General features: G+C 41.9%; 1 protein-coding gene and 1 pseudogene across 3 annotated transcripts in view; one reads left to right on the forward strand and one right to left on the reverse strand.

The window, feature by feature from the left end:
* PITPNC1 (phosphatidylinositol transfer protein cytoplasmic 1) overlaps positions 1-26,424 on the reverse strand; it is a 254,541-nt gene that overhangs the window by 226,234 nt on the left and 1,883 nt on the right. Inside the window, exon 2 of one of the 3 annotated variants that reach the window (XR_009537500.1) lies at positions 24,440-24,537. The exons of the other annotated variants lie outside the window; for them this stretch is intronic. The gene's annotated coding sequence lies outside the window, so the exon portion shown is untranslated. Of the gene's footprint in view, positions 1-24,439; positions 24,538-26,424 lie in introns of those variants that run through there. 3 annotated transcript variants of the gene reach the window in all.
* On the forward strand, positions 5,636-5,754 carry LOC132512368 (5S ribosomal RNA; annotated as a pseudogene).

The raw sequence follows: 26,424 nt of genomic DNA on the forward strand, positions 1-26,424 counted from the left end.
CTGAACACAACCCAAGGCATCAGTACTGTATGTTTTCTCTGGTCGAGGGCATTCATTTTCATCATGATTATATTAAGCAGAAAACCTAAAATGACTGTCATCCTTGGTCGCTAATGCCTTTCTTTTTCGTTTCCTCCCCCTCTAACAAGACTGTTTCACGGAACAGGTAGAAATCTGCCTACCTATCCAAAAAATGAAAAACATGATGCTCTTCTGATAGGAACTTTTTTCATGAAACACTGAAATCCCATTTCCCTGCACTGTAATTTCTAGGTCATTACTTACTAAGCAAAGTTAGAATATTCCATTTAAATGTAAAATTGTCTTCTCCTAGGACTGGCAGAGCAGCGCTGCCATAAACAAACAAATTGAGCAAGTTAGAAATTTAGTTTCTAATAAAAATAGGTATGGGGGGCTTCCCTGGTGGCGCAGTGGTTGAGAGTCCGCCTGCCGATGCAGGGGACACAGGTTCGTGCCCCGGTCCGGGAAGATCCCACGTGCCGCGGAGCGGCTAGGCCCATGAGCCATGGCCGCTAAGCCTGCACGTCCGGAGCCTGTGTTCCGCAATGGAAGAGGCCACAACAGTGAGAGGCCCGCATACCACAAAAAAAAAAAAAAAAAAAGGTATTGGGGGGGGTGCTTTATAATAATCTGCAAGGCTATAAGCAGATCTTAGTCTACTACACAATCATCTCCTGATAATGAGGTTATGTGCTTAGGAGCCTTAAGACCTGAATCATCTGTCAGTGAGATTTATGACATGCACTTCCCAAAGGAAGGATACCCCTAATACATTGTCGTATTCCATTGACTAAGCAGTCAGGGCCCCCATGTCTGCGGGAAACTAGAGAGACCTTTTCCACGGTGCCAAGTACAAAAGTATGCTCTCAGGGGGACAACTGATGAGAAATTATTTTAAAAGTGTGCAAAGATATATGACCCACCTCAAAAGACACGCAGAATTTTATAGAAAATAGAAGAGATTCAACCCAGGCCTTTCAGTACTCTAGATTTGTGGAGCAACGGGCCTTTTAGAAGATCAGGAAGGCTGGCAACCAAGAGACTATACGCAGATCCTGTTAACTCTGCCTCTGCTTTCGTTGCCGACACCACTTTGAGCTTAGGAACCAGGAGGGGTCCTGGATGTTGGGACTATTTATAAATCCTTACTTCTCAAATATGGCAGGACCCTATCAAGGTACATCAGCATCCCTGTACCCTGAGAACCTCAACAAGAGGCTGGGGGCCAAAGAATCTAGGCAGAAATACACTGCATCTGTCCCAGCTCCCCATGACCGTCTCGTTTTCGCTAGGTTTATGCATCTGTAGCTGAAAATATAGGACCTTAACCTAATTTGACAGTGGGTGAAATTATGCAAAACTCCACTGTAAATAAAATAGCAATACATATGAATAATGAAAAGGGGTGCACATTTACATACAAAAAAGGACAAAGCGTTATTTGGAAAATTAAGTGAGTTTTTCAGAGTTCGTACCTGTGTTCATAAAGAGTCCAGTCGTTGCCATGCTATTTTCCATATTAAACACACATGACGCTGATGTTGGTGTACCTTCAATTTTGCAATCGTTTTTCAACATACAAATGAGGGCAAAGAATGGCAGCACATTTTTACACATAAATATAAAAAACACTCAGGTTTGTTTTTCAGGCAAGCACGATTTTTAAAAGTCAATGTTTTCCTTCCGAAAGACGTGACTATTGCATATTTATCCTATCTAAGTCGGGACTTCATCATTTTCAACCAAAGTTCCTTGCATAACATCCAGAAGAAGGAAGAGGACAACATGATCTTCAGAAAATGTTATAATTCTTCAGAGAGAAAAAAGTCAGAATGAGTTTCTGGGTTCAGAAAGATGTAACACTTTAGATTTCATTTATTAAGGGCATTGTGAAGCCATTATATAACCATGTCCATGTAACTCTAATAACCAACAATCTCGTTAGCTCTATTTTCAAGAAAGCCAAGGCAATAAAAAGAAGAGATATTAAAAGTTAACTACATAATACATTGGGGGAATGCAATTAACTTCATTTGGCCAAGCATGGGATACAAGGGAGGGGCAGAAGATGAGGCTGGGGGAAGTCTGCCCTGGAGGACTTTAAATGTCACACAAGGGACTTCCCTAGTGGCACAGTGGTAAGAATCCACCTGCCAATGCAGGGGACACGGGTTCGAGCCCTGGCCCGGGCAGATCCCACATGCCGCGGAGCAACTAAGCCCATGTGCCACAACTACTGAGCTTGCACTCTAGAGTCCGCAAGCCACAACGACTGAGCCCACGTGCCACAACTACTGAAGCCCGCGCACCTACAGCCCATGCTCCACAACAAGAGAAGCCACTGCAATGAGAAGCCTGCACACCGCAACTAGAGAAAGCCCGTGCACAGCAACGAAGACCCAACGCAGTCAAAAATAAATAAATAAATAAATTTATTATTTTTTTTAAATGTCACACTGAAAGGCTTACACTCACTGTAAAAGAGGGTGTGCTGACCCTAGGGATTCGGAGAAGAATGCGACATGGGTCTTGTTATTAAGAAACTTACAATCTATGGGCTTCCCTGGTGGCGCAGTGGTTGAGAGTCCGCCTGCCGATGCAGGGGACATGGTTACGCGCCCCACTCCGGGAATATCCCACATACCTCGGAGCGGCTGGGCCCGTGAGCCATGGCCGCTGAGCCTGCGCGTCCGGAGCCTGTGCTCCGCAACGGGAGAGGCCACAACAGTGAGAGGCCCGTGTACCGCAAAAATAAATAAATAAATAAATAAATAAATTTAAGCACTTTATAAAGTGTTTTTCTCTGTCAATACTAAAAATATTCAGTAATTCTATAGTCGAACTAATGGGTCCAACTTGGGTGCTTTATTTTAAAAAGGTTTAAGTTTGATTCCCACATTTGGTTTATTATAGTCATGGGGAGTGTTTGCTAAAAAAACAAATTCTTGGGCTTCCCTGGTGGCGCAGTGGTTGAGAGTCCGCTTGCCCATGCAGGGGACACGGGCTCGTGCCCCAGTCCGGGAAGATCTCACATGCCGCGGAGCGGCTGGGCCCGTGAGCCGTGGCCACTGAGCCTGCGCGTCCGGAGCCTGTGCTCCGCAACGGGAGAGGCCACAACAGTGAGAGGCCCGCGTATCGCAAAAAACAAACAAACAAACAAAAAATAAATTCTTTATCCTCTCCTCAGAAGTATTGAATCAGGTCACGCCACCAAGTCATTCTCATATGCAGGTAGTTTAGAAAACACTGAATTCTCTTTCTGAATGATCTAGCCTCCAGCTTTGGTTTCACATTGGACAAAAGGAACAATAAATTTCATTCCCCCACTGTCATCTCTTTCTGTACCTACACTTTCAATTTCTCCCCCATCATTCTCGACTTCTCAAATACTCTGAAATTACATCCAGGAACCAACTAACTGCAGAGGAAAACTATAATGGAGAAACAATAGATAGGAACCAAAAAGAAATCTGTAAACAGGAAACAATACAATAAAAGGGAAAAGAAATTTAAGTGAAAAGATAAATATTTGAGGAAATGGAATACCAGTACTTATTATCTTCCAATTTCTTCTCTTTCCCCAGGTCACGAGAGATCAGGAGCATAATTACAGGGATGCAAATGAGTGAGGAGTCATCAAGACTTTAGTATCTAGTTGAGTTGGAGGCCTTGGTTAATTCCAGGCATCCTGGGGCTAACGTCAAGGTGAGGGGTGGGGGAGACCATAAACATTCAGTCTATACCACTAGTCATAACATCAATTTGTTCCTGAGACTGAGTTGCCATTTCTCTTGGATTTGAGTTTCAGTTTCTTGAATACAGCAACTGATGAGCTACTCAAGTGCCCCTAGGGCTGGGGCATCTTGCCCATCTCTTCTTCCCCCAACCCTCACTCCTGCTTTGTAACTGACATCCTGTCCCTGAGTCCCACTCTGAGCTGGAGCACTTCCCCACATGCTTTTCTGATGCTGCTAGGCAGGCTTCCTTCACCCCCCAGCCACCTGCCTTCTAGAGGCCTTTCTTCACCTTCTCATGGCCATCCCTGTTGACACCCACCTACCTGGACCACACTGGTGGTCGAGCATAGAGCTGTTGTGTTTTCCAGGTGTAACTCCCTGTAATCACAAGCAGAGAGCATTTCCATCTCCTTCAATGTTCTGAGTACCATCTACCCAACTTTGTGTCAGCCAACCCTTTCACATGATGCTATAGGATGTGATAGGGTATGTTTCTCATCATCATGGACACAATTTTGTCTTAGCATAACTATAATATGCGGGTTCCAAGAAAGTGAAGCAGCTCTCCTCACCCCTTGATACCCTGATTCTGCCAACTGCTACACTATACTAGTCCCAGACCCTATGTAAGAGAGTAATAATAGGCTGGTGTGATGTTGCTTTAATGAACACACACCCTTATTCACTATTAGCAAAAGCTTCACCACCTCAAGGAGACAAAGACCTGTTTAAGCCTCACACTGATATTTACACATTTAAAGAGATACTAACTGGATACTGGGTTCTCCGACTACTGGCCTTTTGCTTGCTTACAATAATTCTTGCTGGACTTCCCTGGTGGTGCAGTGGTTAAGAATCTGCCTGCCAATGCAGGGGACACGGGTTCAAGCCCTGGTCCAGGAAGATCCCACTTGTCGCAGAGCAACTAAGCCTGTGTGCCACAACTACTGAGCCTGTGCTCTAGAGCCCGCGAGCCACAACTACTGAGCCCGTGCGCCTAGAGCCCGTGCTCCACAACAAGAGAAGCCACCGCAATGAGAAGCCCGCACACCGCAAGGAAGCGTAGCCCCCACTCGACAAACTAGAAAGAAGCCCGCGCGCAGCAACGAAGACCCAACTCAGCCATAAATAAATAAATAAAATTTTTAAAAATAATAATAATTCTTGCTAATAAAATAGTAGAAGCCTAAGAGGCAAATTTCACTTGCAAATACTACTTCTTTCCTTTGGGTAGTAACTATTCAAGGAGACACTAAACAAAGAGAACGTTTAAAAGCTGAGCTTTCCTGGATATAAACTCTTATACATTGCTGATAGGAGCATAAATATTACAATCACTTTGGGAAACATGTGCATAACTCTACACCCCTAGTCATATTCCCTAGAAAGACACTCTCACATGTGGGTAATAAAAAACATGTTTAAGTATGTTCCCAGCAACTGTGTGTAGAAAAGCAAAACTCTGGAAACAACCCACTATGGGTCAAAGAATGAATTAAATACATTACGGCAGATTCATATAAAGCATACTCTACAGCCATAAAAGTGAAGGAATTATAGTTATATGCATCAATCTCAAGATCAAAATGTTCAGTAAAAAAGATCAAGCTCGGGCTTCCCTGGTGGCGCAGTGGTTGAGAGTCCGCCTGCCGATGCAGGGGACAGGGGTTCGTGCCCCGATCCGGGAAGATCCCACATGCCGCGGAGCAGCTGTGCCCGTGAGCCACGGCCGGTGAGCCTGCGCGTCCGGAGCCTGTGCTCCGCAACGGGAGAGGCCACAACAGTGAGAGGCCCGCGTACCTCAAAAAAAAAAAAAAAAAAAAAATCAAGCTCTGCAATACAATGGGGAAACACAGTCTTTTCAGAAATGATGTGGAATCTATGGCCATACCACCCTTAATGTACCTGATCTCGTCTGATCTCAGAAGCTAAGCAGGGTCAGGCCTGGTTAGTACTTGGATGGGAGACCAAATGTGAATACAAGGTGCTGTAGGCTTTAAAAAGAAAAAAGTGGTGCTGGGAATTCCCTGGCGGTCAAGTAGTTAGGACTTGGCGCTTTCACTGCCGGGGCCTGGGTTCAGTCCCTGGTCGGGGAACTAAGATCTGCAGGCTGCGCAGCACAGCTAAAAAAAAAAAAAATGGTGCTAGGACAAAGTGGATATCCACATGCAAAAGAATAAATTTGGACCACTACCCTATACCATACTCAAAAATCTACTCAAAATGGACCAAAGACATGAATGTAAGAGCTTAAGTGGTAAAACTCTTAGAAGAAAACATAAGTATAAATCTTTGTGGCACTGGATCATTGGCTTAGGGAATGATTTCTTAGATATTACACCAAAAGCAAAAGAAAAAGTACCTTGGACTTAATAAAAATTTAAAACTGTTGTGCTTCAAAGGACACTATCAAGAAAGTGAAACAAGAGCCCACAGAATGTGAGAAAATTTGTGCAAATCATGTTATCTGATAAGGGTCTAACATCCAGAATACAGAAAGAACTCTTAGAACCCAACAATAAAAAGACACATAACTTGAATAGAAATTTCTCCAAAGATAGAGAAATAGCTAATAAGCACATGAAAAGATGTCCAACATTATGATTGTCATTAAGGAAATGCAAATCAAAACCATGCTGAGATCCTACTGCACACCCACTAAGGATGACTAGAATCAAAAAGACAGAAAGTAACAAGTATTGGCTAGGATGCAGAGAATCTAGAACACTAATACACAGCTAGTAGGAATATAAAACAGTGCATCAACTGTGGAAAACATTCTGGCAGTTCCTCAATAAGTTAAACAGAATTTCCATATGACCCAGTAATTCCACCTTTAGGTATATATCCAACAGAAGTGAAAACTGTTGTTCAAACAAAAGCCCGGACACAAATATTCATAGCAGCATTATTCATAATAGCCCAACAGTGGAAACAACCCAAATGTCCATCAACTGATAACTGTATGAACACAATGTGATATATCCATACAATGAAATATTATTCAGCCATAAAAAAGAATGAAGTACTGATTCATGCTACATGGATGAATCTTGAAAACACTATGCTAAGGGAAAGAAGCTGACACAGAAAACCATATATTGTCTGATTCCATCTATATGAAATGTCTGGAATACGGAAACCCATAAATATAGAAAGTAGATCAATGGTTGCCAAGGGCTAGGGAAAGTGGGGAGTGAGGGGTGACTGACAATGGGGACAGGATTTCTTTCTGAGTGATAGAAATGTTCTAGAATAAGAAAGCGGTGATGGTTGCACAATCTTGTGAATATACTAAAACCAGTGATCTGTACACTTATTTAAAAGAATGAACTTTATGTTATGTGAATTATATCTCAATACAAAAAGTTAATAGAAAAGAACCCAGCAAGCTGTTGAAGACTACCTGCTCTGGGATGCCACATGTATAGAGAGCCTGGGATCACTGGGGGCATGTAGAGTGTTCAATGAACTTGTATCATTCTACTTATTAAGCTGGGCAATAGGTTCATGGGTGAATTGCTTCATATCTATTCAATATTCGATAAAAAAACAAAACATTTACAAGAGCAATAAATATACTTTTTTTTCTGTTTTTCAAACCACAATCAACACAAAAATTGGATTTGAATTTAAATGACCATAAGTTGGTAGTCAACCTTAACTAAGCAACCTCAGTGTGCAAAATACCATTACAGAAAATTATGGGGAGTTAAAATAGAGGCAATGACAATCACAACCCTCCACTCCAAGGAACTTATAAACTAAAGCATGAGCGGCCACCAGCTCCAGAAAGCCATAAACCAGCTTCCTCATGGAATAATTTCAGCAAAGGTTTTGACAGTCCCAGCACCAGCTATTATTAAAGAATCCATTTCATACATAACAATTTCATACAATTAAAATATCAATATATTTTACTTTGAGAGCTTCAAATTTTTATTCTGAAAAGTTTTTCCTCTCCCTTTTATAAATCTGCTTTTAAGGACTTGGGATAAGGTGGAATTAGACCATAGGAAATTGTAAGGAACTTGTTTATGAGGCTTGTTCTTCACTTGAAGTTATATATATATATTTTATGGTGCGCGGGCCTCTCACTGCTGTGGCCTCTCCCGTTGCGGAGCACAGGCTCCAGACGCGCAGGCTCAGCGGCCATGGCTCACGGGCCCAGCCGCTCCGCGGCATGTGGGATCTTCCCGGACAGGGGCACGAATCCCTACCCCCTGCATCGGCAGGCGGACTCTCAACCACTGCGCCACCAGGGAAGCCCGAAGTAATATATTTTTAAAGCCCCGACTTAAATGATATCTTTAGATTATCACACATTCTCATCTAGACTCTATTAGTTTCTGAATATTCATATAATGACATCTTGAAGTGCCTTTTTTGCAAGATACGGTCTAGATAAACAGACAAGCTTTCTAAAAACAATTAAGGTTACCCTCAAGATTTATAATCGCTGTAGGTCATCGAAAATTGTATCTATGTTTCCAGTTTTACCAAAGATCGGCAAAAGCAAATAGTTTTAACTTGAACACTCTTTTTCCACTAAGGAAATCAATATTTTTATTTTATATCACAGTTTCTGGGATATATACTCTAGAAATGTATCATTCCAGTAATTAATTCAGGAACATATATCCATTTTAGAATCAACTGTCTAAATTAATACAAGTAACTTGATGATGAATGAATGTCAACTTCTCTTTGGCTGTGGAAAGCAATGGTGTTGGAGAAAGCAAATGGAAATTTGTAGCCAAAGAGCCCTGGATTGGAATCCAAATCTGCCACTGATTCTCTGACATCTGTAAAATGAAGATATTAGGATCCACCTTGGAGGATAACTGCAAAGATGAAATGAGATAATTAACACAGTGATCCTGCCACACTAGAATGTTCCACAAACATTGGCCCTCTGTGTTTTCCCCTTTCTTGTGAAAAAGCAAAGCCTTCTTAAGTAAATGTCCACATAGAGAAATATATAATTTTAATTAAACATTTAGGCACTAAAAAAAAAAAATCGGCTTCGCCATTTACTGAATTTTCTCCTCTGCATGGTAAATTATAATCTTGGTTAAACTGTTTCAAAAAAATTTCATGAGAACCTTATTTTTAAAATTAAAACTAATGAGGAAGTGGAGAATCATCCATTCTTAAGCTTATTAATATAACTGAAGGCTTCATCTCTCTACCCAAGTGCTTACTGGTGTCTGCAACCAAGGTGAGCAGCTATGACCTATATTTTAGGATTTGGATTGGACTGAAAAGTTGCTGTGTTGTTGGATGAAGACAGAAAGGCATGCTTATCACATCTAGCACTAAATTAAGAGGAGTAGCTAATACGGTAAATAACAAAAGCAAGAACCAAAACCGTTTTGTCAAACTTGAAACCAGCAGATGCCATTCATCACATTTATATTTCAAAGTCCTACGGTAATGGTTGTTATCACTCTAAGGCTGCTTGTTTTTGTAGGCCTCAGACACACCGGATGGAGACACTTAGCTTTGCCCGAAGAATCACGTGGATAAGACGAAGGTGAACTGATAACCTTGTCAGCCAGCAGTCTGATGCAGCTTCCAAAAATGACAATGCTAATACTAAAGCATCAACATAGCATAAGGTGCTGAAGTAACAGTTCCCATATTCAGCACTGGTCCTCCAATATCTTGAGCCCAACCTGGCCCACACCTCTTTTTGTACGGCCCACGAGCTAGCTATGCGTGGGTTGAAAAAAGGCAAAAGGATAATATTTCATGACATTTGAAAATTATATGAAATTCAAATTTCAGGGTCCATAAATAAAATTTTACCAGACACAGCCATGCCCATTCATTTACGTATTGTCTCCTCCTGATTTCATGTCGCAAGGTCAGAGTTGAGTTGTTGCAATCTTATAGCCTGCAATTCTAAAATATTTCTATCTGGCCTTTTTACAGAAAAAGCTTACTGACCCTTGCTCTAGAGCACCGCATTCAATATTTTTGAAAGGGCAATAACAGAGGAGGTCCAACAGATTGGGGAGGGGGTCTGAAACCATTTCCTAAGGCGAATTGTTGAGGGAATTGTGGATATTAAGCCAGCAAAAGAGAAAACCAAAGGACATTATAGTTTTCTCTAAATATTTAAAGAGCCAGCATGTGGAAGTGGCTTGTGTTTGTGTCACCATACACAGGAAAATGAAAGTTCTAGGGAGGCAGACATCAATTAAACATAAGAGAGCATCTTCTGGGAATCCCCTGGTGGTTCAGTGGTTAGGACTCCCCAGTTCCTCTGCTGGTGGCCTAGGTTTGATCCCTGGTCAGGGAACTAAGATCCCACAAGCCGCTCAGCCAAAAAAAAAAGCATCTTCTAACACATCAAAGTGGACAATCATAGATGTTATATCACAGAAGAGCAAGCACCCTGCCATGCTGGTATTTAAGCTAAAAGGCAAGATGATTGCCATGCGAGATTATTATAGAAGATTCTTACAGTGGGTAGGAAGCTGAACTGGTTCAGGTTCTCTCTAAATTTTATCTCCAAAGAAAATGATCATAAATAACAGGTGACAGCTTAATGACAGGTCAATGGAAACAATTTCTATTACCACATTCACTAAGGATTATACCTTACAGGGAAATATATATACCTATATGTATGTGTATACATATATGTGTGTAGGTACATATATATGCAAATGGCATATTAAAAAGAGGTTTATTTAAATAAAGAGCACAGGAGCTACAAAAAGAAGCACAGTAAAAAAAAGAAGGGTTATTTTTAGGAGGAGGGTTCCAACTACAGAAAATAAGGAAAGGACGTCCACTGCTAAATAAAATGAGCTGGAATCTTGCCTTGTGTTACTACAGGAAATCAGCTTGGTGCTGCTTGAAAAAGGGGAATAGTCTATATATATTTAAAATGGAAAGGGGAAGAATGCGTTAAGAAAAAAAAAAGAATGTGCTCAAATACAAAATACAGTAAAGGGCACAGTCGGGTGATTTACTTGCACTGGACTTCATAAAATAGTTTTACAAACAACTTCACAAAGCACAGCCACCTGTTAAGCTGTTATTTTGGCCTATCTATTTCCAATGGCAACCTTCACACCCAAGCAAGAGACATACCACCATAGCAACATAAACATCACGGTGTTGGAGAATAAAATTTTAGGAAGCAATTTATAGCTTCTGCAGGGCTGGAAATAAACTAATCCTTAAGCATGTGTTACTATGACATAACGTTCCCACAGGACAAACTCAGATCCTCTGGACACCTCAGGATTCCTTCCCATGGGCCATTTGGAAAGTACAGACTCCAAAAATGAATATTGTACTAGATGGACTTCTAAAATAAAGGTATTTAAAGGTGTGAGACCGTGTGATTTCATGCACAGCTCAGGGAATGCATGATTACCAGGTATTCACACAGCATCCACACTTGGACAATTATCACTGTCCCTTACATTTGCTGAATGGGCTTGTATGTCATGTGATCAGCCCCTCATGGAGGCAAAAAGAAGGGTACTGGAATACTACTCAGCCATAAAAAAGAATGAAAATTTGACATTTGCAGCAACATGGATGGACTTGGAGGGCATTATGCTAAGTGAAATAAGTCAGACAGAGAAAGACAAATACTGTATGATATCACTTATATGTGGAATCTAAAAATACAACAAACTAGTGAATATAACAAAAAAGAAGCAGACTCACAGATATAGAGAACAAACTAGTGGTTACCAGTGGGGAGAGGGAAGCGGGGAGGGGAAATATAGGGGTGGGGGAGTGGGAGGTACAAACCACTGGATATAAGATAGGCTCAAGGATGTATTGTACGACACGGGGAATATAGCCAATATTTTGTAATAACTATAAATAACTGTAACCTTTAAACTTGTATGAGAAATAAAAAATTTAAAAAGAGGGGTATTGAAAGTTGAGGAAACTGAGGCACAAGAAAATCCAGTCTTCCTAAATCAATTCATGGCTATCAATCAGCAAGGCCTCACCATACTGCACCACCCTAAGCCAGAAACCCCGAGTTAGGGCAATATAGGTATTTTAGCTCCAGGAGATAAAATGCCAAGGAAAGGGTAGAGGAAAATGAAAGGAAAATCATGTTTGAAAGTGATGAGGCCTCTTTTCAGGCATGATACTCCCCGTGAGAGGTGGGCCGATTACCAGGACTTAAAAGATGAACTTTGTAAGGTACGGCTGATTTGCCACTCAAAAAGACCCAACCAACGGGAAAGAAAGCTGATCACCCAGCTTTAAGATGAGACACACCCAAAAGGTGTGTCGTGGGGTGGCATGTGGCAGGGCCGAGTGAGTCTGCATCTGGGTGAACAGGTTCTACCTCATCTGGGGATCCGAGAGACACCAAGGCAAATCCTGAGCCCAGTGGTCACAAACATAGGCCTGGGCTCCATCCCAGAACCACAGTCCATTAGCCCTGGTCACCATTTCTAACTGCTTCTTTTTCCTTTGCTCTTGAGTATTCTCAAAGATAGAGGCCTGCAAGACCCGTGCGCAGTTCCTTCTCCAGATCCACAGAAGAGACTGTCCAAAGGCCAGGACAACACTGAATGCAGCCGTTCTGCAGATGAAAAACAGATGAATCTATGATGAAGCTTCCTATGATGCCAGGGATTTGGCTGCTTTTGATATGAGAACCATTCCTGAACCCCTTTAAAAAATAAGATGGTTGGGCTTCCCTGGTGGCGCAGTGGTTGAGAGCCCGCCTACCGATGCAGGGGACGCGGGTTCGTGCCCCAGTCCGCGAAGATCCCACATGCCGCGGAGCGGCTTGGCCTGTGAGCCATGGCCGCTGAGCCTGCGCGTCCGGAGCCTATGTTCCACAATGGGAGAGGCCACAACAGTGTGAGGCCCGTGTACCGCAAAAAAAAAAAAAAAAAAAAAAAAGATGGTTTCTGACAGATATAACCAACATTAAAACAAACAAACAAACAAAAACCTCCTAAAAGAGCTAAGGCAGAAGGCTGAACACTATGTAAATAATGGCTAATTTTAAATATACTTGACCCTTTTGGAAGTGTGTTTCTTGAAAAGGCTTTAGGGGGTTATTCCATTTGGACAACTAATAGCCTAATTACTATTTTTTAAGAAAACAATAACCAAACTCCTTTTCAGCCAGTCTTGGCAAGAAATCTCTAAGAACACCCATCTCTGCAGCACTATATGTCATACTGCTGAAAAAAACATAATTACAGTCAGCTGCATCCAAGTTTCCATCAGACACAATCCCAAAGAGGTGAACTATTGAAGCCTGAATCTAAAGGTTTTTCATTTTGAGCACGATGCCTCTTTATGAACAACAAAAACACAACATCCAAAAAAGAAGCATTCGTCATAGCCTTCAATAGTCCAGGATTCGGGTCTCCAGTGTACACAGTACAGTCTGTACCCCAATGATTAAAGACAATTCTAGTTACCAAACTCTTTGCACTTGGGGGGGGATTAAATAACTCTATTTCGTATCTTTAAACCTGTCTCATTGAGCAAAAGAACCATCTATTTTCACAGCATTTTTCAAGCATTGAGAAAACCACTTTTATCCACCATGTCACTTTAATGGAGGTTGAAATAGCCCAAAATGATGATAAATGTTAGGTGACATGAATGGCTTTATTTGTCTTTTCATCGGCTCCAGCATCTTCATCATCATTATTTCAGGTCAGGGTAAACTCAGCAAAATTTTCCTGATGAAGGCCCATGTCAAGAGGGTACAAACCACAGGGAACTCACACATCTCAGAAGACATGTCCAGGGATTCAAATACAAACTTTAGTGATAACCCCTGTCTTCAGAACTACCTGTCCATACAAGGAGGTGATTACAAGTCTTGTTTTCTTAAACATCTATCCAGTGTTGTTTTTCTATTTGGTTAAACTGCTAATTACTACTTTAACAAGAGTGTTGTTTTCTGTGACTTTGTTTTGCAGATGTCTACTATTTCGGGTGCATTAGAGATTAAACAGACATCTGTAAGGTGGCCCAGGCACACTGGAAAGTTCTCAGACTGGAGACCAACATTTTTCTACAACCCACTACTTTCTTGGACAGTGCAGGACACAAACTGCTCCTTGAGAGCGGCAGGACTATAATCCTAAAAAATCTAATGAAATCCAGGTTGTTGGCTAGTGAGTTGAAAACTCTACCTACAGACATCACTAAGAGAATTGACAACAATGAAAATGTTGCAAAGTTAACTTGTTAATAAGCCGTCATAATAATAAATTAGTTTTTTTCTCCTGAGTTAAATATTTATCAAATCCTAAAAAAAAAAAAAAAAAAGCTAACATTTTAACTGTACTTCTTTATTTAGAAAAAGAGTCCAATTGATGTCTGTTTCCACCTGGTACAGGAATAAAGCATTATCATTAATCAAATATTCTGTCTTCTACTTTAATTGAAGAACACTTGTCAGTGACAACTTTGTTGGAAATACTTCTAAAATGCACTGGTACTTTTTCTTGTCTTAGTAAGTATTCCAAGCAAAAATGCACTTTTTGTGTTAAATGACAATATAGTAGAACTCCTGAATTAAAACTGTCAGGCACTCCAGCTGTTGCTACAAAGGTATAGGTCACTAAATTGAGTCATTAATGCCACCCAAAATATGGATACAGGTCCATCTTGTCATTTTCCTCCTTTGAAAGAAGGCAGAATTCAGAAAATATTTCTAGTTACCTTCTGTTAATTCAAGTTTTATTAAGTTTGCTTCAGGAAATGATGTATGAGTTTAATGATAAAGTAATATAACCAATGCTTTAAAGGAAAGAAAAAAATGCTGACCAGACACCTAGAACAGTAAACTCATAGAATGTAGAATGGTGGTTGCCATGGGCTGCAGGGAGGTGGATAGGGAGTTATTGTTTATGGGTACAGAATTTCAGTTTTACAAGATGAAAAGAGTTCTGAAGATGGATGGTGGTGATGGCTGGCCAAAAATGTGAATGCCCTTCATGCCACCGAATTCTACACTTAAAAAATAGTTAAGAACTTCCTTGGTGGCTCAGTAGTTAAGAATCCACCTGCCAATTCAGGGAACACGGATTCGATCCCTGGTCTGGGAAGTTCCCACATGCCGCGGGGCAACTAAGCCCGTGTGCCACAACTACTGAGCCCTCGTGCCACAACTACTGAAGACCGTGCACCCAGAGCCTGTGCTCCACAACAAGAGAAGCCACCGCAATAAGAAGCCCGTGCACCGCACAAAAAGTAGCAACTAGAGAAAGCCCACGTGCAGCAACGAAGACTCAACACAGCCAAAACTAAATAAATAAATTAATTAAATAAAATAAAAATTAAAAATAAGAAGTTTAAGAAAAATAGTTACGGGGACTTCCCTGGCGGTCCAGACTCTACACTTCCCCTGCAGGGGGCGAGGGTTCGATCCCTGGTCAGGGAACTAAGATCCCGCATGCCGCGCAGTGTGGGAAGAAAACCAAAAAGTTAAGATGGCAATTTTATGTAATATGTTTTACCATAATTTTTTAAAAATTATTTTAAAAAACTGACCTGAATGTACACATCCAATTAAGTGTGGTCCCCTTCAAATAGTTCATTTTAGGGCATTACATATTTATTTCCATAGTGTTGACACAGAGCAAAACATCTCTGAATCTCTGCCGTAAAATTTAAGACAGGTTTGTTTGGATTTTTTTCATTGTTTTGAACATTCCTGATAACGGTAAATGTCTTTGGAGGACAAGTTTTCATTTTAAAAAAGCCTTTTATAGCTCCATTTTCAGAATAATAATCTTATCAAGTTAAAAATTTTATTTTAGCCCACATGAGGTGTGACTCTACAGGAGCAATATGAATTTGTGCATGTGGTTTGTAAACTGCCTGTGAGGCAATGCTAGTAAAGGTGAGACACAAGTTTCCAAGGAGCCGCCTTCTCAGCAGGAAGGGAAAGTACACAGTGCTGACTAATACATTTTGATCGTTTTTCATACCCTCCAGTTTGCTTACCTCCATGTGAAAGAGGTTTAAGTTTTCAACGAAATGTGCCAGAAACATGGTGTCACTTGTCTGTTCCCATTGTTATTTCCAGATACTAATTTTCAGAAACCTACAGGTGCTTATCAGTGAACATCTCGGCTAAAGATGTCTATGAAAGCCAAAGGCTGTCACTGCCATTAAAAGGAATAATTTCTCAAAGTGTAGGGGTGGTTCTCTTTTTAGAGCATGAACTACAAAACTTCTTTTCAAAGAGGAGTATGATTCATTTATCAAAGTTAAACTGAGGAACGTCACTTGGTTTAATACTTGAATAAAATTGATTGTTCAGTAGGAGATAAAGCTTATGGACCACTCTCTTAGCTTAACTGGAACAGAAGAACTACCTCCCCCCAACTATTTCCTTTGATAATCCTGAACAAGTTATTTAATCTTTAAGGGGTGTGTGTGTGTGTGTGTGTATTGGGATAGAACTAAATAATCTCTAATGCTCCTTCCAGCTTTGGGATTCTAGGGAAGGCAGAACTGGGAAAGCAAAGGGCCTGGGCTCGGAAGTCTGACCAGCATGGGCATGAATCCAGGTCTACCATTGAATAGCCATGCAAGCACCTGTGATCCACATCTGTAAAATGGGATGCTAATATCCAACTCACAGGACCATTACAAGGATTAAATAAACAAGAAAGCGCTGGACAAATGTAATTTCTCTTTGCCTCCTTTGCATGCGGAATGTGACTGCTTGCAATCCAAGCATACAAAACAGAAACTGAATTTTTAAAACTCTTACTTTCCAAGCAGGTTTCACAGGATGCGTCGCCGAGGCACATAGTGCTATTTTATTATGTACAGAAAAGCAAAGTGAGGACTTCCCTGGTGGCGCAGTGGTTAAGAATCCACCTGCCAATGCAGGGGACATGGGTTCGAGCCCTGATCTGGGAAGATCCCACATGCCGCGAAACAACTAAGCCCGTGCGCCACAACTACTGAGCCTGTGCTCTAGAGCCCGTGAGCCACAACTACTGAGCCCGTGTGCCACAATTACTGAAGCCCGCGCACCTAGAGCCGGTGCTCTGCAGCAAGAGAAGCCACCGCAGTGAGAAGCCCGTGCACCGCAGCCCCTGCTCGCTGCAACTAGAGAAAGCCTGCGCACAGCAAAAAAGACCCAAAGCAGCCAAAAATAAATAATAAATAAATAAATAAATTTATTGTTTAAAAAAGAGAGAATCAGGGCAAGCAACTTTCACAATCTGTGTAAGACACGAAGACAGAGATGGCTCAGGTAAGCATAATGAACAGTGTAACCCTGCACTTCCTAGGGACTATTCAGTCCTCCATGATACCTTTCAGGAAGCGTGGGCACAGTAATTATTAAAAGGTCCTACACCATTTCTATAAACGGTCTATGCCAGTTGGAAACACTCTTGCCAGAGAGCCAAGAGATAAGTGAAACTTGGTCGTTTTAAGAATAAATAAATAAATAAATAAATAAATAAATCCCACCATGACGGTTAAAACTAGAAAATATTGGAGAGTTTTGGGGGAACTCCTAATCCAGCAAATAAGACCTAATGCATTTGAAGGCTTCAATCATTTAATTATATTAGCATCCAAGTTCATGGTGACTTCTCTAACCCCAGCTGATAAATTTTCTTCTGAATAAATACACAGATCAGTTAATTGGGGTATAAAAATACACAAACTAATGCTCAGAAACATCTGGATCTGACCTTAATACGGCAAATATAATCAGACCTAAATGGTGTGTGTGTGTAGTTGACATGGGACAGGGTGCAGTCTTTGGAGATTAGTTGCTTAGATTAGGTGCTTAAGCAACATTATTACAGGTTGTCATCAAATTACATTTGTTTGGCCAATCTCACTTCTCTAGGTGATTCATCCTGGGAAAGAAACAACACCCTAAAGATTGTCAGATTAATTCTAAAGAAATTAAAGGATGATGATGTTTTTTCTTTGCTTGGGAACAACAGGAATTCTAAAAGGCCGTGCTTCACCCAAACTTAAAAGAAGCAAAAAAAAAAAGAAAGATTAAAAAAAAGTGAATAACCACTGGATAAATCTGATCAAGAACTTACATTAGCTACTTGTTTAGGTGGATAAGTCGACTTCCACTAAAGTCTAAAAAGGAGTTTTAAGAGCTGGCCCCTTTGTCAGAGTGCTGGGAAATGAAAGAATGACTCACTTTATACTTGATGTCAAAATCTTGGTGAGCACTGGCTTTCGTGTTTCTAAATCAACAAACAGCATTGTATAATGTTGCTCAGGCCATAAGCCAGGAAGTGGCCAGTGACCCTATACTCCTTTCTCTGTCACGGGTAAAGCTAGTGGCCAAGACAGTGTGTCCTGGGCACAGAGGGGGGGGGGTTCCTTCTAACTCTGTGTCATCCTGGGAGACTTGCCCAGCCTAATGCGGCGTGATTTTGCCATCCTAGACAGAGACTATTGACACACAGTTTAAATAGTCATTTAGTCTATTTTATAATGAAGCCTGTGATGGAAAGTCTCAAGGACATCTGCCAGAGATGAATAAAGCAGAGGACTCAACTCCCATGTAGAATCATCTCCTCCAGAACACATATTCCAGGATTCATTCTGCCAACACATCATTTCCCACTCAATGTGCAGAGAAAGCAGAGGACTGCACCGGGAACCACAGCCAGAAAGGTCACCAGGTACTTACTGTTCCTTCCATTAATGATGGCTGGTGCCAGCCTCTGTCCCCGATTAGGGGTGGGGAGGGGGGCTGTTCCTGAAGATTGTGAAATCTGTCAATGAATGTCCGTCCCCCCCCCACCGCCTGGTACCCTAAAGCCCTGTAGCTGTTCGAGTTGTGATTATGTTTTTTCTGCTAAGTATCAAATTCTGACCTAAGTTGTGGTCATTCTAGTCCAAATCTGGCAGATTTTTTCTTTTCCCACACTGCTGCAGAAGAGAACAACCTCCTTTGGAAAGCTGTCTAAATTCAGGACAATCAGAGTCATCTTCTTGAGAACAGGGACCATAACTTTTCAGCGTTCGTACTCATAATTCAATTTCCGTGCTTTCTGTCAATGGCTCTCTCTCTGAACATAGATGTCTATTCTGCTGGAAAAATCCATAGATACCTCTTTAAAACAAAAAAAAACACAGCTTTATTGAGATGTATTTTACATACCAACTCAATGGTTTTTAATATATTTACACAGAGTTGTGCAACCATCACCATAATCTATCTTAAGATGGCAAGGAAACTTCTCCAATGTTCTCTGGACTGTAAGCTCTAAGAGGGTAGGGATCATGTCTGCCTTGTTTGCTGCTCCATCCCTGGCACCAGGTCTAGCACCTGGCCTAGCACCTGGCACAGAGTAAGAGTTCAGTAAGTATTTGTGATAAACACTTTCATGCTGCCCCAGGGCCAGCCTGAACCTTCCAGATCCCTAAGTTTCCTAGATACGAGAAATAACTACTTCTTTCCTCCAACAGAAACTTTCAATTCAGCTCATCTCCCTACGGTAGGCAGAATGATCCCTGAGGTTCCCAGTGTGCACACCCTGTATATGTACAATTCCTTCACCTTGAATGGGGGTGGGCCTAATCAGACCATTCTTTTTGAAAAAGAGTAGAGGTCAGAGACAAGTCAGAGGTTCAAAGTTGGAGCAAATGCTTTCCTGTTGGCCAAGGGGCAAACGGCCACATTGTGGCGAGGGCCACATGGCAGGAAATAGCAGGTGGCCTCTAAGAGCTGGCCCCAAGCTGATGGCCAGCAAGAAAGGGGAGACTTAGTCCTACAGCCACAAGGAATTGAATTCTGCCAACAACCACGTGAACTTGGAAGAGTACTCCAAGCTCCAGAAGAACATGGAGCTGCTAAGTTTGTGAAAATTTGTTATATAACAATAGATATTGAATATACTCCTCCAGGAATCTGGAGGAAGGCAGACTGATTACATTAACTCCCAGGAGTGAATGGCCTCAAACTTCTCAGAGGTACTGCTGTGGAATTTTAAAATGAGGAGGTTTTTAATAAAAAAGAATCTCTAGTTTGCAAAATTTCAAGAGGTATAAAGCTTAAGTGAAAAACTTAAACAGTGTGAAGGAAAACATCTAGGGACAGCTTTCCTAAAAGGTTCCTATTTTTCTCAGCTTCTTCTCATCCATTCATTCAGCAAGCATTTACTGTGTACCAGACCCAAGGTTTAAGCACTAGAGCTGCCCTATCCAATATGGCAGCCACCAGCCACATGTGACCCTTGAACCCTGCAAAGTGGCCAATGGGAATTGAAATGTGCTAGCACAGGGAACTCTGCTCCATATTCTGTAATAACCTAAAAGAAAACAATTTGAAAAAGAAAAGATACATGTATATGTATAACTGAATCACTTTGCTATATACCTGAAACTAACACAACATTGTTAATCAACTATGCTCCAATATAAAAAAAAATTTAATTAAAAAAAAAGAAATGTGCTGCAAATGGAAAATACACACTGGATTTCAAAGACTTCGTATGAAAGAAAAAATAAGTTAAAAGATCTTGTTAGTGTTTTCTTATGTGGATTACACGTTGAAAAGATAGTGATGGAGATGGATGACAAACAAGTAAATAAGTACAGATTAAGATAAATGCAAAAGGAGGGGAGGGATAAATTGGGAGACTGGGATTGACATATACACACTACTGTGTATAAAATAGATAGCTAATAAGAACCTACTGTATAGCACAGGGAACTCTACTCAGTACTCTGTAATGACCTATATGGGGATAGAATCTTAAAAAGAGAGTATATATGTATATGTATAACTGATTCACTTTGCTGTACAGCAGAAACTAACACACCATTGGAAATCAACTATACTCCAATAAAAATTTTTTAAAAAGATAAATGCTATGAAGGAAATAAGTGCAAAGATAGAGAATAATAGGGGAAAACTATTTTATATGGAGTGGTCAGGAAAGATGTCGCTGAGGAGTTAACATATCCACTTATAAACCTGCAAGACTGCTATTAACTCTCAAGTTTTAACACATGACAGCACCAGGGGCTGGGGAGCTTGAGAGGACTGACAAAGGCAGTTGGTCAGCTGCAGGGCTATCACGTTGCACGGTTCCGTTTGGGTTCCATGTAAATGGCGCCCCCTGGAGGTGTGCACCCCGAGATCCTGTTTGTATGAATTGCTTCTAAGTTTTCATAAGATACTTTTTTCAAACTTTACATTTTCCAGATACAATTTGTTTTCCAGTTTTAATAGTTATAACACACTTCAACTTCATCTGCCACGTAGCCTACAAAAAATCTCTACTTGGGAATAGAACAAAATTCCTGATTTCAAGCATGAGACACAGAGGGCAGGCAGCTGGCAGTCTGCAATCTGAAATTCTTTTTTCCGTCTCCCAGCGATTTGCTAAATTTTGTCTCCCAGCGATTTGCTAAAGATTTGTAAAACCTTCCTGACTTCTTGCTACAAATCAGCTGGTTTCTGTATTTGTCTTCTTCTCTGAACAGAGGCAGACACGTTTGCTAGTTTTCAAAAAAGTTTTCAGAGTTACTTGACCATACAGATCTCCAGGCGACAGAAAGCAGGCCAGAATCCACAGAGGCCAGCCAGGGCACCTGCGCCCTCACTCAGGCGGCCAAAGCAGTGAACCTCGACGTACTTTTCCAGTAATCGCTGCCCCTGAAAAACACACTTACTGCCTGTCACTGTGCACACACTTTTATATTTAAAAAAACAAAACAAAACATCTTTGTGAACCCTCTGCCCTACACACACACACACACACACACACACACACACACACACACACACACACACACACGCACACTTCCCTGATTGACACTGGGGCAAGGAAGAGATCTTAAAGAGGTTAAGTGTTGAAAATAGATTATTTTTTAAAAAAAAAACTACCTATAAAAAATAGTATTCTCCATTCACCAAAATGAGAGCCTTTCTGAAAGGAAGATGCCTCACTTTCCCTGAATATCAGTTATAGTCAATCAGATACAGTGTTTTGAAGTTGATTTTTAAGGGCCTTGGGAATTCACCCCCTGCCTTTGTAATGAAAAGCAAAAGTTAATTACTACCCACTTTTAACTAGGGTTTTGTTAACAATAGTGTTTTTGTTTTTTTTTTCTCCCAAGGCCTAGAATCTGTTTCATGTGACAGGCATTCACACCCAAATCACAGGGAAAATGCAGTGTCCTTTCTCCACAAAGTCACTTTCACTGACCAGCCAGGAAGACAGCATCTGCTCCTCGTTGTCTGTTCTATTAGTGGTGAAAGGTTTGCACTGATCCATTAACCCACCCCCCACTTCCCGGGTGCCCCTCACGACCAAGAAGGGAGCTTTGGGAGACAGCTGGGCAGCAATGAGCAACACTGTTCCCTGATGACTGTGAAACAGGCCAGAGAAGCTAACGGGATCACCCAGAGATCACTCACAACCCCAGCCTTCGTCCCTCCCAACTAAGCTAACAATTAGGAAAAACAAAAGTCAAATAGTGCTCATTCTTAAAAAAAAAAAAATTCCAAAATTATGTTTATGAGGAACCCTGGAGAAGGTCTATGAGATTAATCCAAGGAGTCTTTTCTCCTTTACATTCAAGGATATCACTTTGTACAGAAAGCAAAGTGTTGATGAAAATATCAAATTTAAAACCTCTTTCCTGGCCTTCCCTGGTGGCACAGTGGTTAAGAATCCGCCTGCCAATGCAGGGGACACACAGGTTGGAGTCCTGGTCCGGGAATATCCCACATGCCTCAGAGCAACTAGCCTGTGCGTCACAACTACTGAGCCTGCTGCGCTCTAGAGCCCGTGAGCCACAACTACTGAGCCCACACGTCACAACTACTGAAGCCCACGCACCTAGAGCCCATGCTCTGCAACAAGAGAAGCCACCGCAATGAAAAGCCCGCGCACCGCAACGAAGAGTAGGCCCCGCTCGCCGCAACTAGAGAAAGCCTGCGCACAGCAGCAAAGACCCAACGCAGCCAAAAAATAAATAAATAAATTTATATATGAAAAAAACCCTCTTTCCTTAAAGAATTTCTGTCCCAATAGGTTTGCAGATGCATTTCATGAAAATGCTTTAAAACGGAGCAAAAAGGAACACTGTTGGGCATTTTGGCATCTTCATTTATGTCATTCCAGAGACGGCATCACCCCTATCCCAAATCTGTTCTCAGAAATGTGCGCAAGAAAATTCTCTGGGGACTCAGGGGAGCCTGGATAAAGTGCGCTGGCTCCCTGCCAGGACAAAGAATAAAATAATATTCTGTTAAAAAGTTGGGTTTTTTTTTTTCTTTTCCCTCTTTCTTCTTTTCTTGGAGGGGAGTGTTTCTGTTTTCCATCGTGCGTCAAATCCCTGAAGATCGGGCTTCCCTGGTGGCACAGCGGTTGAGAGTCCACTTGCCGATGCAGGGGACACGGGTTCGTGCCCCGGTCCGGGAAGACCCCACGTGCCGCAGAGCGGCTGGGCCCGTGAGCCATGGCCGCTGAGCCTGCGTGTCCGGAGCCTGTGCCCCACAACAGAAGAGGCCACAACAGTGAGAGGCCCGCATACCGCAAAAAAAAAAATCCCTGAAGATCACAAGTAAATCCCTGACATTAATGTTGATGCAGTCAGAAAAGGAAGTATTAAACACCAAAGCAAGCAATGAAGTTGAAAAGATTCCCACCTTAGATCATACTGGGCTGTGCTCAGCTCTTGGAAGATGCTTATCTTACCGATAAGGACCTGCCAGGGAGGAGTGATCAGACTGTGCTCCACGGAGCCCTGAAGATGCAGTTTGGGACCAGGATGCTGGGACCAGTGGCAGCACCAAGGAGTGGCTTAGGAGGGAAGGGCCTTGAACTCCACCATAATCTGCATTGAGCCACACATCCAAAAGCTACCCCCCCAAAAAAATACAATCTAAGGAAAACCAGTGGACTTGTTATACAAAAGCAGCTTCAAAGAGAGGCCCCTGGCCACCTTTAGGGGCAGCTGACAACCCCTAAAATTCCCCTAAGAAGACAAGGTCAGAGTCTCCAACCCACCTTCCAACTAGAGACTGATTTAGTCTCCTGCTTTGCACATTCGGCTTAGGGATATTTCCTTCCAACAAGGAATCCCAGCAAAAGAGCTTTGCTCCGGTTCCGGCCTAGACCTTGCCCTTGGCTATGAGATGGGCAACTAACTGCACCTTCTATAGCTCCAGTCTTCTCCTCCACAAAATGAAATGCTTCAGCTCTAGACCATCTCTAACGGTCCTTCCAAGTCTAAAATTCTAGAATCTATATCACCAAATGTTTCAAATGAAGACAATGACAACTGTCTCTTCATAGGCAACTATTGGCCCCCAGGGACCTTTGTTGTTTGGAACTTTCCAATGGGCTTATATTTAGTTCAGAGACAACAACATTGAAAATAAATGAGGAGACTATTCCAATGAAGTGGGGTTTTTTTAAATTAAAATAAATCCATGGGGGCTTCCCTGGTGGCACAGTGGTTGAGAGTCCGCCTGCCGATGCAGGGGACATGGGTTCGTGCCCCGGTCCGGGAGGATCCCACATGCTGTGGAGCGGCTGGGCCCGTGAGCCGTGGCCGCTGAGCCTGTGCATCTGGAGCCTGTGCTCCGCAACGGGAAAGGCCACAGCAGTGAGAGGCCCGCGTACCGCAAAAAATAATAATAATAAAAATATAAATCCATGGGATGTTACTTATAATTCTTTACTCTGATATGAATGTCTGAAAAACAAAACACCAACACTGATCTAGACTGTAGTTCAGCTTTACTTGCTTTATCTCCCAGAGCTGTTCTTCTTTCCTGGAACTAAGGAATATTTTATGAGTTAAAATAAGGCGAGAGAAATAGTAGAAACTAGCACACTCTATACCAATTCAAAAGGTCTTTGATTTTTCATTTAGTTGATAGTGCTGACTTTTTCTGTTTTCAAGAATTTTTTTTTTTTCTAGATTAAACATGAGTAACGGGCAAGCAGAGTACGGAGAAACAAATACTAATGGTTTTACCATGGTTCTGGCTTGGCTATTAACTAGTTGTGTGGCCTGGCGCACATTACTTAACCTTTCTGAATCTCTGTTCACTCATCTGCAAAATGTGGATAACACACCAGTCTCCCTTACACTCCCCTCCAAGAAGAGTTAAACTAGATAAGACCAGGGAAAAAGAATGGACATACAGTGTTGGTCCTTTTGATGACTCTCCAAAACAAGGGCATTTGTCTCGTTTTTAAAAGTATGGACATTGCTACTAATTAACTGTGGTTGTCAGAACAGGGACAAATCCTAGAAGTTTCATGTAGGCTGAATCAGGCCCAAAGCAAATCAAGAGTTGTAGCAAAAGTGAGGTTTCTAAAAGTCTGCTAAAGTGGATGGTAGTTGTCTTCTTTGAAGATAATGCCTTCCCAGTTTTCAGAGTTAAGGTTGGGAGGACACAGTGCTAAGGTGGATGGTGGATTGTGGGGTTCACTACCAGTCAGACCCTAGGGGTCTAACCTCTGGCAAGCTGGGCCTCGCTTCCTCATCCATCATCTGACTTGGTTAATCTGAATCCTTCCGCTTTGAAACCCTGCTCAATCTAAACTGCCCCTCTGCTGCACTAACAAAGAAGAAAACTACTTCGGAATATGACCTTACAGACACTGAATCATGCTTTGGTCCAAATGAATTACACATTAATTAAGTTATAATTATACATTATATTACAGGCCGAGTCTCATTTCATTTGCCAATCAAGAAAGGAAGGGTCTCCACTGATACCACTCAAATATGATTACTTCTCCCCAAAGTTGTAGTTATTTCAGTACAAAAATAAATGTGGAGAAAGAGCAGTGTCTGAGGGTTCAAGAAAGCCTGAGAAGGGAAAAAAACAGAATAAAGAGATTTTGTAGGTAGTACAGAAGATTCTAGAGCTGGTTACTTTCTTGACTATCACCTGCAATGGGGGGCATTTCATGCAGTACCAGCATTGCCCCTAGATCCCAAACTCCTCTCAATAAATAAAGGCATTAGGAGGAGATGGAGTGGAAGCAGACACACCTCCAAGCTGAACTACTGCAGCTCATCTGCTCAGGGGTGAGATCTCGATAACCTTTTCTAGAAAAACTCCGGTTAACCAGTTTCATTCATTTGCCTCTCCCATCGTCCACATAGCATTGTGTGCTGCTTTTCCACGTGATTTACACGGTCTGCCTACCCACATGGCATCCCTCCATCAAGAACTTGCTCAAATGTTATCTCCTCCAAAGCCAACGAACTGCACCGCTCGGTTGATCATTGGGGTGGGGGCTGATCTCTTTGGCAGCCAGCGTCCCTAGAATACATTTTGTAAACTCGGAGCTATACTTTGATCTTGCCTTGGATTGTACTTGGCTCTTCCTTAACACTTGCTCCAGACAACAAATGTAGACAAGTCCCCACCTTTTTCTCTCCCAAAGCACCTCGCCCCTTCCCCAAGTAGTGGCTCAGTAACATGTCTGACAGATTAAGTGCACTGTATTTAAACATAAACACGGTTTGGGTCGCCGGTGTCATGTGTGTTGCCACACCAAACCAAACTGGTAAGTTTCAAATTGCCTTGATTGGCTTCAAGCTCCCACGATGTCCCTGGACAAGCGCTAAGCAATTGTGAAATCACCAAAGATAAGGAGGCAGAGCGGGAATAAAGGAAAGCCGGGGCCTGAATAATCCTCACTGA

The sequence above is a fragment of the Lagenorhynchus albirostris genome, chromosome 20 (genome assembly GCF_949774975.1).
Source record: "Lagenorhynchus albirostris chromosome 20, mLagAlb1.1, whole genome shotgun sequence".
Taxonomy (NCBI): Eukaryota; Metazoa; Chordata; class Mammalia; order Artiodactyla; family Delphinidae; genus Lagenorhynchus; species Lagenorhynchus albirostris.